This window comes from Pteronotus mesoamericanus, unplaced genomic scaffold (assembly GCF_021234165.1).
Source record: "Pteronotus mesoamericanus isolate MK-2021 breed Mesoamerican mustached bat unplaced genomic scaffold, CSHL_Meso_final scaffold_36, whole genome shotgun sequence".
Taxonomy (NCBI): domain Eukaryota; kingdom Metazoa; phylum Chordata; class Mammalia; order Chiroptera; family Mormoopidae; genus Pteronotus; species Pteronotus mesoamericanus.
In genome coordinates, this window is record NW_026555313.1 from 27045105 (window position 1) to 27061670 (window position 16566).

Sequence of the window (16566 nt, forward strand, 5' to 3'; positions counted from 1 at the left end):
GCTTTATAGATTTCTATAGTGACACTAATTCTTTATATATTTCAAAGTGAATCCATATATCCTGTCAACCCATGGTTGTTGGCATCTATTCAACATCAACAGGGATCTCCAATATAACATGCAATAAATGTGGATACTTTATTCAATGCAAACAGCTCAAATGTGATATAGTCCAACTCTAGAACAGCATGGCTGTGAGATAGTTCGGTAGTGAGTTATAGAGTTTAATTATAATACAGCATGGCTCTGACCCTGGTTCAGCTGATTGGAGCATCATCCCGTACACCAAAAGGTTTCAGGTTCATCACCCAGTTGGTGAGCATATGATCCCTGGTCCGGGGTGTACAGGAGACAGCCAATTGATGTCTCCCTCACATTGATGTTTCTCTCCCTTCTCCCCTCCCTTCTTCTCTCTCTGAAATCAATGAAAAATGACCTTGGCATGGATAAAAAAAATAATAAAAATAACACAGCATGGCTGTGGCACAGGATGCCTGTGAGATAGTTCAATAATGAGTGATGCACCTCAACAATAATACAGCATGGCTGTGAAGGAGCATAGCTGTGAGGTAGCTGTGGGGTGAAGTGGCTCTAATGTTGCAGCTCAGTCCTACTGTTGCACCACTTTGAACTAGCAAGGCAGCTCCGCTGAGATATCTTTATTCCAGACTGGTGAGACAGCTTCAGTGTGACAACTCCAGGCAGGGATTCAGACCTCAGTGGAAACAGAAATTGTGTTCCCCTTGATTTATAGAGAGATGTCTCCAGCCTTGTCTGTTTGTTTGGTCCACTATCATGCAAATAGGAATTGCATTCCTCACAGTTTGGTCCAAACAGCACTGTCCTGATTGATCAGAATGGACCTTCTCTGATTGGTCAGTGAAAGTGTTAATTAGTACATAGCTCCACAGGGGAAATCTTAGTCTTATTGGTTGAAGTACAGTTTTACAAACTCCTTTATAAGAGTGGGTCTTAACAGCAGAAACACAATGCAAGCCGGAAATCACTGTAGGGTTCTCCCTAAAGGGCAGTTTGAGCAAGAGGCCCTTGTTCAGCAACAGCCGCCAAGCTATTTTAAATATAAACCTAGTAAGCCACCAGGACTGACAATTCCATGCAACATACATTTCCTTATTTTCTAAGAGATGCAAACCTTTCTTTAACAAAGAACCTTACGGAACATATCAGCTCTTACAGAACTTCTCAGTTTTTGATAGCATTATTTAGAAATAACCAACCATAAGGTACAGAGAACAAGGAAGTTCCCTCATTGAAGAAAAAGAGTAACACATGTTCACAATCGCTGCATAAAAAGTAGTGAACACAGAAAATATAACATATGTAATATTTTTAAAGGCAAATTATAAAATAGGAGTGATCTTTTTACTTTCAGTTATATGCACGGAAAGATGAGCAATTCTGAGTTTATTGAGGTGAGGAGTGCTCTCTTGGTATGAAAATAATATTTATTTTGTATATAGTATATATACATACATTTTTATTGTTCAAATACACTTGTCTCCACATTCCCACCACCACTGTCCTGTGCCTCTCTCCCCCACCTCCCTCATCAATCCTTTCCCATTTTGGCATTGTCCATGGGTCCCTTATGTATGTTCCTTGATTTGACCCTTGCCTTCACTTTCCCCTTCCTGATACTTCCTTCTCTCTCGATTCTGTTGGTTTCTTTTTTCTTTCAATGTTGCTGGTTCTACTTTCCTTGCTTGTTTGCTTTGTTGGTTAGGTTCCACTTAAAGGTGAGATCATATGGTATTTGGTTTTCACCCCCATGGCTTATTTCACTTAGCATAATGGTCTCTGGTTCCATCCATGCTATTGTGAAGGGTAGTGGCTCTTTCTTTCTGCTCTGTAGTATTCCATTCTGTAAATGTACCATAGTTTTTATTTTAATTAATTTATTTTTTCAAATACATTTGTCTCTGCCAATCCCCCACCACTTTCCCTTGCCCCCTCCCTCCCTCCCTCCCTCAACTCTTCCCCTTTGGTTTTGTCCATGAGTCCTTGCAATATGTTCCTTGATTTTCCCCTTCCCTTCCTTTCCCCCGTGACTCCAGATCAGAAGGTGGCATGTACCATAGTTTTTTGACCCACTCATTTATTGATGGGCATTCAGGTTGCTTCTAGCACTTGGATATTGTAACTTGTGCTGCTATGAACATTGGGGTGCATAAGTTCTTTTGAATTGGTGTATTGGGATTCTTAAAGTATAATCCCAGCAGTGGAAATGGTGGGTCAAAAGGCTGTTCCATTATTAGCTTTTTGAGGACATTCCACACCGTTTTCCATAGTGGTTGCACAAGTCTGCATTCCCACCAACAGTGTACTAGGGTTCCTTTTCTCCACAGCCTCGCCAGCACCCATTGTTTGTTGATCTCTTTATGATGGCCATTCTGACTGATGTGAAGTGGTATCTCATTGTGGTTTTAATTTACATTTTGCTGATAGCTAGTGATGCTGAGCATACTTTCAAATTTCCCTGGTCCCTCAGTATCTCTTCTTTGGAGAAGTGTCTGCTCAGGTTCTTTGCCCATTTTTTAATTGGATTGTTTGTCTCCTTGGAATGGAGTTGTGTGACTTCTTTAAATATTTTGGAAATCAAACCTCTATCTGATGTATCATTGGCAAATATATTTTCCCATATCCTTTGTTCCCTTTTCATGTGGCTGATGTTTCTTTAGCCATGTAGAAGCTTTTTATTTTCATGAAGTCCCACTTGTTGATACTTTCCTTTATGTCCCTTGCTTTATGGGACATATCAGTGAAAATATTGCTGCCTGCAATATCTGAGAGTTTCCTGCCTATGTTCTCCTCTATAACTTTTATGGTGTCACAACTTACATTTAAGTCTTTTATCAATCTTGAGTTTATTTTTGTGTATGGTGTCTGTTGGTGATCAAACTTAAATTTTTTGCATATAGCTGTCCAGCTCTCCCAACACTGTTTGTTAAAGAGGCTATGTTTACTCCAATTTATGCTTCTGCCCCCATTGTCAAGTATTAATTGACCATAGAGACATGGGTTTATATCTGAGCTTTCTATTCTATTCCACTGATCTACGGGTCTGCTCTTGTGCCAGTACCAGACTGTTTTGATTACAGTGGCCATGTAGTATAGTTTAATGATGAGTATTGTGATCCCTCTTGCTCTATTTTTCTTTCTCAAAATTGCTGCAGCTTTTTGGAGTGATTTATGATTCCATATAAATTTTTGAAATGTCTGTGTTATGTCTGCGTTAAATGCATCATTGGTATTTTAACAGGGATTGCATTGAATCTATAAATTGCTTAGGGTAGTATGGACATTTTGATGATGTTAATTCTTCCAATCCATGAGCACAGTATATGCTTCCATTTATGTGTGTCTTCCTTAATTTCTTTCTTCAATGTTGTATAGTTTTCTGCGTACAGGTCTTTTGCCTCCTTGGTTTAATTTATTCTTAGGTACTTTATTTTTCTTGTTGCTATATCGAACGTTTTTTTTTTTTTTCTGATTTCTTCTTCTTCTATTTCACTGCTGGTGTACAAAAAATGCCTTTGATTTCTGAATATTGACTTTTTGTCCTGCTGTTTTGCCAAATTCACTTATTAAGTTGAGGAGTTTTTTGGTAGAGTCTACAGGGTTTTCTATGTACACTGTCATGTCATCTGCAAACAATGATAGTTTTACTTCCTCCTTTTGAATTGGGATGCATTTTATTTCTTTTTCTAATCTGACCACTGTGGCTAGGACTTCCAATACTATGTTGAATAGAAATGGCGAAAGCGTACATCCTTGTCTTGTTCACAAACCTAGTGGGAAAGCTTTTAGTTTTGCCCGTTGAGTATGATGTTGGCTGTAGTTTTTTCATATATTGCCTTTATTATGTTGATGTATGCCCTCTTTATTCTCACTTTGAGGAGTGTTTTTATCATAAATGAGTCTTGTACTTTATCAAATGATTTTCCGCCTCTGTTGAGATGACCATGTGGTTTTTGTTTTTCCTTTTGCTTATGTGATGTATTACATTTATTGACTTGCATATATTGAACCATCCTTGCATCCCTGGATGAATCCCACTTGATCATGGTGGATGATCCTTTTAATGTGTTTCTGGATGCAGTTTGCCAATATTTTGTTGAGGATTTTAGCCTCTATGTTCATAAGATATATTGTCCTGCAGTTATCCCTCTTTATTGTGTCTTTATCTGGTTTTGGGATTAGGATGATGCTGACCTCATGAAAAAGAGTGAGGGAGTATTCCCTCATCTTGGATATTTTGGAATTTTCTGAGAAGGACAGGGGTTAGCCCTTTCTTAAATGTTTTGTAAAATTCTCCTGTGAAACCATCTGCTCCAGGACTTTTGTGTGCTGAGAGTTTTTTGATTACTGCTTCAATTTCAGCAGCTGTTATTGGTCCGTTCAGGCTTTCTCCTTCTTCATTCAGTGTTGGAAGTTTATACTTTTCTAGAAATTTGTTCATTTCATCGACGTTCTCAAATTTCTTGGTGTAAGATTGCTTATAGTAATTTCTTACAATCCTTTGTATTTCTGTGGTATCAGTTGTTATTTCTCCTCTTTCATTTCCAATATTATATGTGGGTCCTCTTCCTTTTTTTCTTGATGAGTCTGATTGAAGACTTGTGGATTTTGTTTATGTTTTCAGAGAATCAGCTCCTGAAATGGTTGATCCTTTGAATTGTTCTTTTAGTCTCTATATCATTCAGTTCTGCAATGATCATGATTATTTCTTTCCTTATACTTGCTCTGGACTTTGTTGTTGATTCTCCAGTTCTGGAAGTTGTGGGGTTTGGTCATTTCTTTGAAATGTTTCTATCTCTATAGGGTAGGCCTGTGTTGCTATGAACTTCTCTCTCACAACTACCTTTGCTGTGTCCCATAGGTTTTGTACTGTTGTGTGTTCATTTTCATTTCTTTCCATTAACTTTTTGATTTATTTTCTTTTCTTATTATTGACCCATTCATAATTTAATAATGTGCTATTCAGTCTCCATGAATTTGAAAGTTTTTGAGGTTTTTTCTTGAGGTTGGTTTCCAGTTTCAGTCTCTTGTGGTCTGATAAAATGCTTGTTATTATTTCAATTTTCCTGAATTTGTTGAGGTTTGTTTTGTGTCTTATCGTGTGGTCTGTCTTTTAAAATATTATGTGTGCACTTGAAAAGAATGTGAATATTGCATCTTTGGGATGTGAGGTTTTGTGTGTGTGTGTGTGTGTGTGTGTGTGTGTGTGTGTGTATCAGTTAAGTTCATTTGATCGAATGCATCATTGTGTTCCACAATATCCTCGCTGATGTTTTGTTTGGAAGATCTATCCATTTTTGACAGTGGGGTGTTAAAATCCCCTACAATCAATGTGTTTCTCTCTATATCTTTCTTGAAGTCCTCCAAGATTTTCCTTTCATATTTGACTTCTCTTATGTTGGGTGCATATGTTTACAATGTTTATGTATCTTGATTGATTCTTCCTTTGAGTATTATAAAGCGTCCTTCCGGGTCTCTTTTTATGGCCTTTATTTAAAAATATTTTTAGTCTGATATAAGTATTGTTATTTCTGCTTTTTTCCCCTGTTCATTTGCTTGGAATATTTTTTCCATCCATTTACTATTAGCCTGTGTAGGCACTTTCTTCTGAGATGGATCTCTTGTGGGCAGCATATGTGTGGGTCATGTTTTCTTATCCATTCATCTATCCTGTGTCTTTCAATTGGGACATTTAGTCCATTTACATTTAGAGCTATTATTGATAAGTACTTTTTCATTTTTTTATCCCTTTGTACCTTCGTTCTCTTTCTCACTCTTTTTCATCATCTTCTTAATCCAGTCCCGATAGCATATCTTAAGAGTCCTGGTTTGGTGGAGATGTATTATTTTAGCCCTCTTTTGTCTGGGAACTCCTTATTTCACCTTCCATTTTAATAGAGAGCTTTTCTGGGTAGAGCAGTCTTGGTTGTAGGCCTTTGCTTTTCATGACTTGGGGTATTTCTTGCATTCTTTCCTAGTTTGTCGTGTTTCTGTTGAGAAGTCAGCTGCTAGTTATACTGGGGCTCCCTTTTATGTTACCACCTCTTTCTCCCTTGCTGCATTTAAGATTCTCTTTGTCTTTGATATTTGTCATTTTCATAATGATGATGTTTTTGGAGCGAGTCTCATTCAGTTCCTCTTGAATGGGGCTCTGTGTGCTTCCTGGACTTGTGAGAATTTTTCTTTCCTCCAATTAGGGAAGTTTTCCATCATTACTTTCTCAAATAGATTCTCTATTCCTTGCTTCTCTTCTCCTTCTGGTATCCATACTATATGGATATTATTACATTTCAGGTTGTCCTGCATTTCCTTGAATGCCTCCTCATTCTTTTTGAGTCTTTTTTCCATTTCTTGCTCTTTCTGGGAACTTTTTCTCCTTTGTCCTCCAGCTCATTGATTCGACCCTCTGCTTCATCTAGCTTGCTTTTGATTTCTTGTACTGTGTTCTTCAATTCAGAAATTGTATTCTTTATTACCTCTTATCTCTTATTGATAGTTTCTATGTCCTTTTTCATGTTCATATAGTTTGCAGTGAGTTCCTCATAGTTTCCCTGTAGTTTTCCATAATTCTCTGCACTCACTGAGCTCATTGAGCTTCCTTAGAACCATTGTTTTGAATTCAATATCTGGTAGTTTACTTACCTCTCTTTCATTTACTTCTCTGTAGAGATTCCTCCTTTCCCCTCATTCAGGATGTGTTTTTTTCCTTCCCATTTTTTGTGAATCTCTTCTTTTTATGCTTCTGCTTCTTAAATTGATCTGCCTTGATTTCCTGACTTTGTGGTGTGAACTTATATGGTAGTAGATGGGTCTTTTTTTTTTTTCTTTTCTTTTTGGGTCTTCCTCTGATGCTGTCAGTTGTTGACCCTGTCTGACCTTAGGCAGACTGTTTGAACTTCCAGGAATATACTGTCAGTGTCTTTCTCCTCCAGTTGTTAATCTAGTCACTCTGCCCTCAGTCATTATGCTTTGACACCACAAGGCAGGGCAGTGCCTCCTGAGGGCGGGGCTGTTTTGTCCTTACAGGCTGCTACTGCTCAGGGGAGTGGTCTGCCTGAACAAAATGGAGAGTACAGAATAGGGGAGGAATCAGCACCAGGATCCCCCTGGCTACTCCCTCAGTTCTCTCCCCAAAGCCTCCATCTCCAGTCTCTCCTCAAGCGTTTCTAGGCAGCTCTGTGTTACCTTTAGCCAAGGATCCCCTTTCTGTGCCATCAGCTCTGCACTCAGCACCCATGCCCACGTGCAACTCCTAGCTGAGGCAGAGAATCCTCAGGGCAGGACTATTGTTTCCTTTCCTGCTGCTGCCTCTCTGGGGCATGGCCTGCCTGAGGAAGATGGGGTCTGTGAAATGGGGAAGGAGTCAGCCCTGGGAATCCCTGGCTACTCCCTCAGTTCTCTCAAGTGTCTCCAGACTGCTCTGTGACCCCTTTAACCAGGGACCTATTATCTTTGTCAGCCGCTCTGTACTCAGCACTCAGGCCTGCACATAACTCCTGGCAGGGTCAGAGCCTCCTAAGGGTGAGGCTATTGTGTCTTTTATGCCTGAGCAAATGGAAGCTGTGGAGTGTGAAGTGAGTCATCACCAGGGCCTTGATGGCCACTGTCTCAGTTCTCTCCCCAAAGCTTCCCTCACCAATCTCTCCTCAGGAGGCTCCAGCCCATTCTGGCGCCACCACTTTCCTGAGACCAAGGAAGGTGGCTGCCTCTTCAAATTTTTGCGTTAGCCCTGTAATTGTCTGTTTGCATCTCCAGCCACCTGTCTCTTGCAGGGAGCATCACTCTGCTTTTTGCAGCTGTCTTTTGTCTGTGATTTTTTTTTTTTTTTTTTTTTTTGGTTCTTGTGCTGTAGGCTAGAGGTTCCCGCTTATGACTCAGACCCTGTTCTTCTTAGGGGGATCAACTGGCTATTTTTATATGCCTCTGTTGCAGGTGCCTGTTGGTGCCCAGCCCACCCTCTCGATCCTCCACTGTACTTCTCACCTGTTAGGTTGGGCATAAGCCAATTCCACTGTCTGTCTGAGGTTCTGTGGCTCCTCTCTCACTACTGTTCCATTGTTTTCCAGGTGATTTCTCCACAATTTAGTTGCAATTCCAGTTTGGTCCTAGGAAGAGGTCAGTGTGACTTCCACTCACTCCTCCACCATATTGTTCTTCCTCCTAAATAGCAAATTTTTAATTATAAAACTTGTGATGATGACAGAGAGAATAATACTTTTCATTGAAACTTATTTTCTCATTTTAATATTAAAAAAACTGTTCTTATTTTGCAAAAATACCACCACCATTTGCCTGAAACTTTCCTTAGCCAGGCTGAGTTATTCACTGTGTTGTTTTTTTAAGCAGGAGAAAAATGGCTAGTTTTCCCATTATATTGTGGCCTGGGAAAGGTGGAGGGTGAGTCCATTTACAAATATTTACTGATGAATTTCTGTGCTCCAGCATGTTTGTAGGCTTTAAGCACTATGACTAGGCTCTGTGCTGTATCTACTCTACCCCAAGGTTATATTTATGGGCACAGACTTGATTGAGATCAGATATTCCAACTCTCCACAAAGTAAGTTCTATTATTTCAGGTATGGCATAACTTTGAACAAAAATACAAATTGAAAATAATTAACAGAGTGAGGTGAGTGAAAAAAGTTCTGAGAAAAGCATGGCTATTGCTTTTCTTCTGACTTATCAGGAAGGACAATGCTGAGGAAAACTGTTCCAGTAGAGGCTTCAGCCAATTGATAGAAATAATTTTCTTCTGCCAAGATGACTTGTTTTCCAAAATGATAACTGGGTTCTGCAAAGTAGGAATGTATGTTTACTAAACAGGAATATGAAAGGAAACCTGATGTATTAGTAAGAAATAAAACTAAAAGGATAGCAGATGGATAGATGTTAGATGATAGAGTGATAGCTTGATAGACTATAGATAGACAAGAGATAAAAAGATACAAAGGGACTTATTATAAGGAATTGGTTCACACAATTATGGAGGCTGGCAGGTCTGAAGATCTGCAGGATAAGTCAGTAAATTGGATAACTGGGTGGGCTGATGATATTCCATATGAAAGTGCAGAATGCTGGTGAACCCAGGAAGAGTCATTGTCCCAGTTTAAGACCATGAGCAGCAGGAATTCTCTCTTAATTAGGAGAGCGCCAGAGTTTTTGTTCTATTGAGGCTTACAGTTGATTAAATGAGCCGATTTACATTAAGGAATCTGCTTTACTCAGTCTATCAATATAAATATGTCTTCTCTAAAACACCCTCACAGAAATACCCAGAATAAAATTTGATTAAATGTGAGGAAACTCCATGGCCCATTCAAGAGGACACAAAATTAACCATCATACCTGAGATGCTAGTTTATCTTATGTGCAAGGCCAACTCCAAGTTTACTCCTGACCTCATATCTACTCCTGGATCACTTTTGGCTCTTACACTAAATTACACTAAATGTGTAGAATGTTTAGATGCTTCCTTTATTTGCTCTTCTTTGACTTGATGTCAGATTAAACCATTTCTTTTTTGTTTAAACTTTTATTTTTATTAAATTTATAGGTGTAATATCGATTAATAAAATGATATAGATTTCAAGTATACAATTCATTTGTATATTGCATTGTGTATCCACCACCCAAAGTCAAATGATCTTCCATCACCATATATTTGACCTCCTTTACCCTTTGGTATCCTTCACCACTCCCTTCCCTCTGATAACCACCATACTTTTGTCTGTGTGTATGAGGTTTTTTGTTTGTCTGGTTTATTTGTTGTTCTCATACTCTATATATGAGTGAAGTGACAGGGTTATTAACTTTTTTCATCTGACTTATTTTGCTTAGCATTATATTCTCTAGATCCAACCATGTTATTGCAAAAGGCATCATTTCATTTTTTCTTATTGCTGAATAGTATTCCATTGTATATTATACCACATCTTTTTTAACGAATCATCTACGAAAGGACACTTTCTTTCTTCCCATGTTTTGGTCACTATGAATAATGCTTTAATGAACATAATTGCATATATCTTTGCAAATAAATATATATATTTTTGGTAGATACTCAGAAGAGGAGTTGTTGGGCCATATAGTAACTCTACTTTTAATAATTTGAGAGAGCTCCATAGTGTTTTCCATAGTGGCTGTACCACTTTACATTCCAGCCAGCAGTGAATGAGGATTTTTTTTTTCAGATCAAACCACTTCTGTTTCATACACATAGTAATAACTTAAAAGTTTAGAGATCAAGATATAACATCAGTTTATTTCATTTTTTTATAAATATCTATTTTCTGTTTCACTTTATCATTTTGTGTAGATCAATGCTCAGGCCAATTCTCTGAGTACCTAAAAATGCTTTTATTATACATTATCAATAAAGCTACAATATATGAAAGCAATAATTGCTACTTCTAGACGGAACATCTCAATCAAAAGATGAAGTTAACTGATCTTTGACAAAAAAGCAAAGGAAAATAAGTTGAAAAGGGTAGTTTTTTTTCAACAGTACTACAATAATTATGCAAAAATAAATATATAAAAACCAGAGCAGCTCTTATACCTTTCACAATATTAACTCAAAATGGATTATAGATTTGAAATACAAATACAACACAATACAATACAATACAATACAATAAAACTTCTAGAGGAAATAATAAGAGAAAATCTATATTGCCTGGGGTTTGGTAATGGGTTTATTAATATAATACCATAAGTATGATCTCTAAAAGAAAAAAATATATAGAGAAATGAGATTGTATTAAAACAGAGAAAAGTAGGAGAAAATATTTGCAAAGCACATATCCGATAAACAAATTGTATCTCAATATACAAAGAATCCTTAAATGCAACAATAAGGAAAAAAAAAACCCTAAATAATGGTTAAAAATCCTGAACAAACACTCAGTGAAAAGTTATATACATGAGGAGGGGAAGAAGATGGTGGAGTAGGTGAATGTTACATTTGCAACCTCCCAGGACCAAAGTAGAATTACAAATAAATTCTAGAAGAATCAACCTGAATAAAAAACTAAAGACTAACTGAAAAGGAAAATGGGAGTAGAGGGAGCATACCTCAACATAATAAAGGACATATGAAAAACCTATGGCCCACATCATATTCAATGGACAAAAACTAAAAGCTTTCCCACCAAGATCAGGAACAAGACAGGGATGACTGCTTCCACTACTTCCATTCAATATAATATTGGAAGTCCTAGCCACAACAATCAGACAAGAAAAAATTTAAAAGGCATCCAAATTGGAAAGGGGGAGTTAAAACTATCACTGTTTGCAGATGGCATGATAGTATACATAGAAAACCCCATAGACTCTACCAAAAAACTACTCATCTTAAGAAATGAATTTGGCAAAACACTAAGATACAAAGTCAATATTCATAAATCAATGGCATTTTTGTACACCAGAAATGAATATCAGAATCAGAAAGCAGGGAAAAAAATCCCATTTGCTACAGCAACAAGAAAAATAAAGTACCTAGGAATAAATTTAACCAAGGAGCTAAAGACCTGTAATCAGAAAAAGAAAAAAGGAACACTGAGGTAAAAACTTGAGTAAGATACAAATAAATGGAAGCATATACTGTGTTCACTGATTGGAAAAATTAACATTAATAAAATTTCCATACTATCCAAATCAATCTATAGATTTGATTTGTAATTCCTATTAAAATACAAAAGGCATATTTCACAGATATAGAAAAAAATACTCCAAAAGTCTATGGAACTAAAAAAGATCCCAAATATCCTCAGAAATCTTGAGAAAGAACAAAGTAGAAGGGATAACAATACCCAATATCAAACTATAATACAAGTCCAATGTAATCAAAACAGTCTGGTACTGGCGTAAGAACAGATGCATAAATCAATGGAACAATAGAGAGAGCAGCAATTAACCCATGTCTCTATGGTCAATTAATATTTGACAAAAAGGGCACAAGCATACAATGGAGTAAATACTGTCTCTTCAATAAACACTGAAAGAAAAAAGAAACCAACAGAAACAAGAGGGAAGGAGGGAGGGGTGGATGAGGGAAAAGGAAGGGAAGGGGCAAGTCAAGGAACATATAGCAAGGACTCATGGACAAAGCCAAAGTGGAGAAGGATTGAGGGAGAGAGAAGGAGGGGAGGGGGGCAGGGAAAAGTGATGGGGGGAAGGCGGAGACAAATGTATTTAGAAAAATAAATTAATTAATTAAAAAAATGAAATTACACCACCAACTTATACCATATGCCAGAATAAACACAATATGGATAAAATACTCCCCTAGAAGTCAAGATACTATAAAAATCCCAGTGGTAAACAGAGCAGTAAAATTTTGATATCTCACATAGCAATAATTTTTGCCAACAGAGCTCTTAGGGCAATTGAAAATAAAGGAAAAAGTAAATTGGAATTACATCAAAGTAAACAGCTTCTACATGGCTAAAGAAATCATCCTCAAAATGAAAAGAGAAATGACCGTATGAGAGAACAGGTTTGCCAATGAGATATTGGACAAAGGTTTAATCTCCAATATATATAAAAAACTCATATGACTCAACACCAGGAAGACACACAACCCAATTAAAATATGGGCAAAGTACCTGAATAGACACTTCTCTAAGGAGGGCATGCAAATGACCCATAGACATGAAAAAATGCTTAACATCACTAGCCATCAGAGAAATGCACATTACAACCACAATAAAATATCACTTTACATCAGCCAAAATGGTTAACATTAATAAATCAACAAACAACAAGTATTGGTGAGAATGTGGAGAAAAGGGAAACCTAGTGCAGTTGTTGGGAAAGCAGACTGGTGCAGCCATTGTGGAAAACAGTATGGAATTCCCTCAAAAATTTAAAAATACAACTGCCTTTTTACCCATCGATTCTACTGCTGGGAATAAATTCTGAAAATCCTGATACTAATTGAAAAGAACTTCTGTATCCCTATTTTCATAGCAGCACCATTTACAATAGCCAAGATTTGGAAACAGCTGAAGTGCCCGCCAGTAGATGAGTGGATTAAAACAAGCTGTGGTACACTTACACAATGGGATATCATGCAGCAGAAAGAAAGGAGGAAGTGCTACCTTTTGGGACAACATCGACAAAACTGGAGAATATGATGCTAAGTGAAATAAGCCAGGGGGTGAAAGACAAATACTGTATGATCTAACTTGTAAGAGGAATCTTGAGTTAAATAAACTATGGAGCAAAATAGAACCAGAAACATAGAATCATAATGAGACTGGCAGTGGAAATAGGGGAGGATTGAGGTGGGGACTGTTTGAAAGGGGGTATTCAAAGAACACATATAAAGGACCCATGGACAATACTGTGGGGTTTGACTGTGGAAGTCGGGGGTGCTCTGGGTGGATGAGGCAAAATAGGAGACAACTAGGACAACTGTAACAGCATAAACAATAATAAAAAATAAAAATAAACTTATAAAGGTAATAGATGAAAATTAAGGATAAGGAAAGATGCTTCCCACCATTAGTTATTAGTGAATGGCAAATTAAAACAATAATGATATGCCATCATACAGCTATTAGAATGATTAAAATCCAAAAATCTGACATTGCCAAATGCTAAACAAAATGCAAAGGAACAGCACCTCCCATTCATTGCTGATGGGAATAAAAATAGTTTCTTTAAATACCACATGGCAGGTTTTTACCAGCTAAATATAGTCTTAACTAGTGATCTATCAAAACTTTAGTGATGTATGTTACTGATTAGAAATTTTATTATTGCACAAAACCTGTGCATGAATGTTAAAGCACATTAATTCACAACCACTTAAACAGAAAAAACAAACCCCAAAAACCAAGATATGCTTCAATACTTGAATAGGTAAACAGATTTTGGCATGTGCATACAATGGGATATTATTCAATAATAAAAGGAAATGAGCTATGAAGTCATGAAAAGAAGCTTTCTGCTTCTTTCTCATTCAGTCTTGGAGGATTATATTTCTCTAGAAATGTGTCCATTTCACTGAGGCTTTCGAATTTCTTAGCATACAGCTGTTCATAGTAATTTCTTACAATCCTTTGTGTTTCTGTTGTATCCGTTGTAATGCCTCAACTTCCATTCATGATTTTATATATTCGATCCTCTCCCTTTCTTTCTTGATGAGTCTAGTTAAAAGCTTGTCGATTTTGTTTATCTTTACAAAGAACAAGGATGGCAATTATGCCCGCTTTCACCACTTCTGTTCAACATAGTATTAGAAATCTTAGCCACAGTGGTCAGACCAAAATAAATAAATAAATAAATAAATAAATAAATAAAATAAAAGGCATCCAAATTAAAAAGGGGGAAGTAAAACTGTCATTGTTTGCAGATGACATGATAAAGCACATAGAAAACCCTACATACCCCACCAAAACACTATTCAACAACAAAAAGTGAATTTATCAAAGTAACAAGATACAGAGTCAATATTCAGAAATCACAGGCATTTTTGTACACCAACAATGAATACCAGAAACAGAAATCGGGGAGGGGGAAATACATTAGCTATAGCAACAAGAAAAATAAAGTACCTAGGAATAAATCTAACTAAGGAGGTAAAAGGCTTGTACTCAAAAAACAAAGGAACACTGAAATAAAAATTTCAATAAGGTACATATAAATAGAAGCATAAACTATGTTCATGGAGAGGAAGAATTAACATAATCAAAATACCCATGCTACCCAAAGCAATTTATAGATTCAATGTTATCCCTATTAAAATACCAATGACATAGTTAACAAGTATATAGCAAAAATTTCAAAAATGTATATGGAACCATAAATGACCCCAGATAGCTGCAGCAATTTTGAGAAAGATGACCAAAGTAGGAGGGATCACAATACCTGACACAAAACTATATTACAAGGCCACTGTAATCAAAAAAGTCTAGTAATGGCATAAGAGCAAACATATAAGTCAATGAAACTGAATGGAGAGCCCAGAAATAAACCCCAGTTTCTGTGGTCAATGATATATGACAAAGGGGGCAGAAGCATAAAATAGAGTGCAAATAACCTCTTCAAGAAGTGGTGTTGGGAGACCTGGACAGGTCCATGCAAAAAAATAATACTTGACCACCTTCATATACCATAAACAAAAATAAATTCAAGATGGATAAAAGACTTAATATACATCTTGACACCATAAAAGTCCTAGAGGAGAACATAGGAAGGGCAATTTCAGATATTCCATGCAGCAATATTTTCACCAATATATCCCCTAGAGCAATGGACTTAAAGGGAAGAAAAAAAAATGGGACCTCATCAATATACAAGACTTCTGCATAGGTAAAGAAAACATCAACAAAGTGAAAAAAGTAACCAACCATATGGAAAAATATATTTGCATATGTTACCTCAGACAAGGGTTTGATTTCCAAAATACATAAAGAACTCACATGACTGCACTCCAAGAGAGCAAACAAACTAATTAAAAAATGGGCAATGATCAGAGAAATTCAAATTAAAATCACAATGAGATACCACTTCACACAGGTCAGAATGGCCATCATAAACAGATCAACAAATGACAGGGGCTGGCAAGGCTGTGGAGAAAAGGGAACCTCTAGTGCACTGTTGGTGGGAATGCAGACTGGTACAGCCACTGTGGAAAACAGTTTGGAATTTCCTCAAAAAGCTAAAAATAGAACTGTCTTTTGACCCAGTGATTCATCTGCTGGGATTATACCCTAAGAATCCCAAAACATCAATTCAAAAGAACCTATGTAACCCAATGTTCATAGCAGCACAATTTACAATAGCCAAGTGCTGGAAGCAACCTAAATTAATCCATCAGTAAACGAGTGGATCAAAAAACTATGGTACATTTACGCAATGGGATACTAGGAATACTGCACAGCAGAAAGAAAGGAGCCTCTGCTCTCATGACAGCATGGATGGAACTGGAGACCATTATGCTCAGTGAAATAACTCAGGGGGCAAAAGACAAATACCACATAATCTCACCAATAAGTGAAATCTGACCAACAAAACAGACAAGCCAGCAAAATATAACCAGAGACACTGAAAGGGAAAGTCAAGGAACATATAGCAAGGACTCATGGACAAAACCAAAGGGGAAGAGTTGAGGGAGGGAAGGAGGGAGGGGACAAGGGAAAGTGGTGGGGGGTAGGCAGAGACAAATGTATTTGAAAAAATAAATGAAAAAAAAGAACAAATTGATAGTAACTAGAGGGGAATGGGGAGAAGGAAAACAGAGCACAGAAGAGGAAGGGTCGTCAAGAAACATGTATAAAGAACCCGTGGTCAAAGCCAAAGGGGTCAAGAATTGAGGGTGGGCTGTGGGGTGGGTGGGGTAGGGGAAACTGGTGTATGGAAAGTGGAGATAACTGTATTGAACAACAATTAAAAAAGTCATGAAGGCATAGAAAATAATCTTAAATTCCTATGTATAAGCAAAAGATACCTGAAAAGGCTACATATTGTATTGTTCCAATTATATTGCATTCTGGTAAAGGTAAACTTTCAGCGATAGTA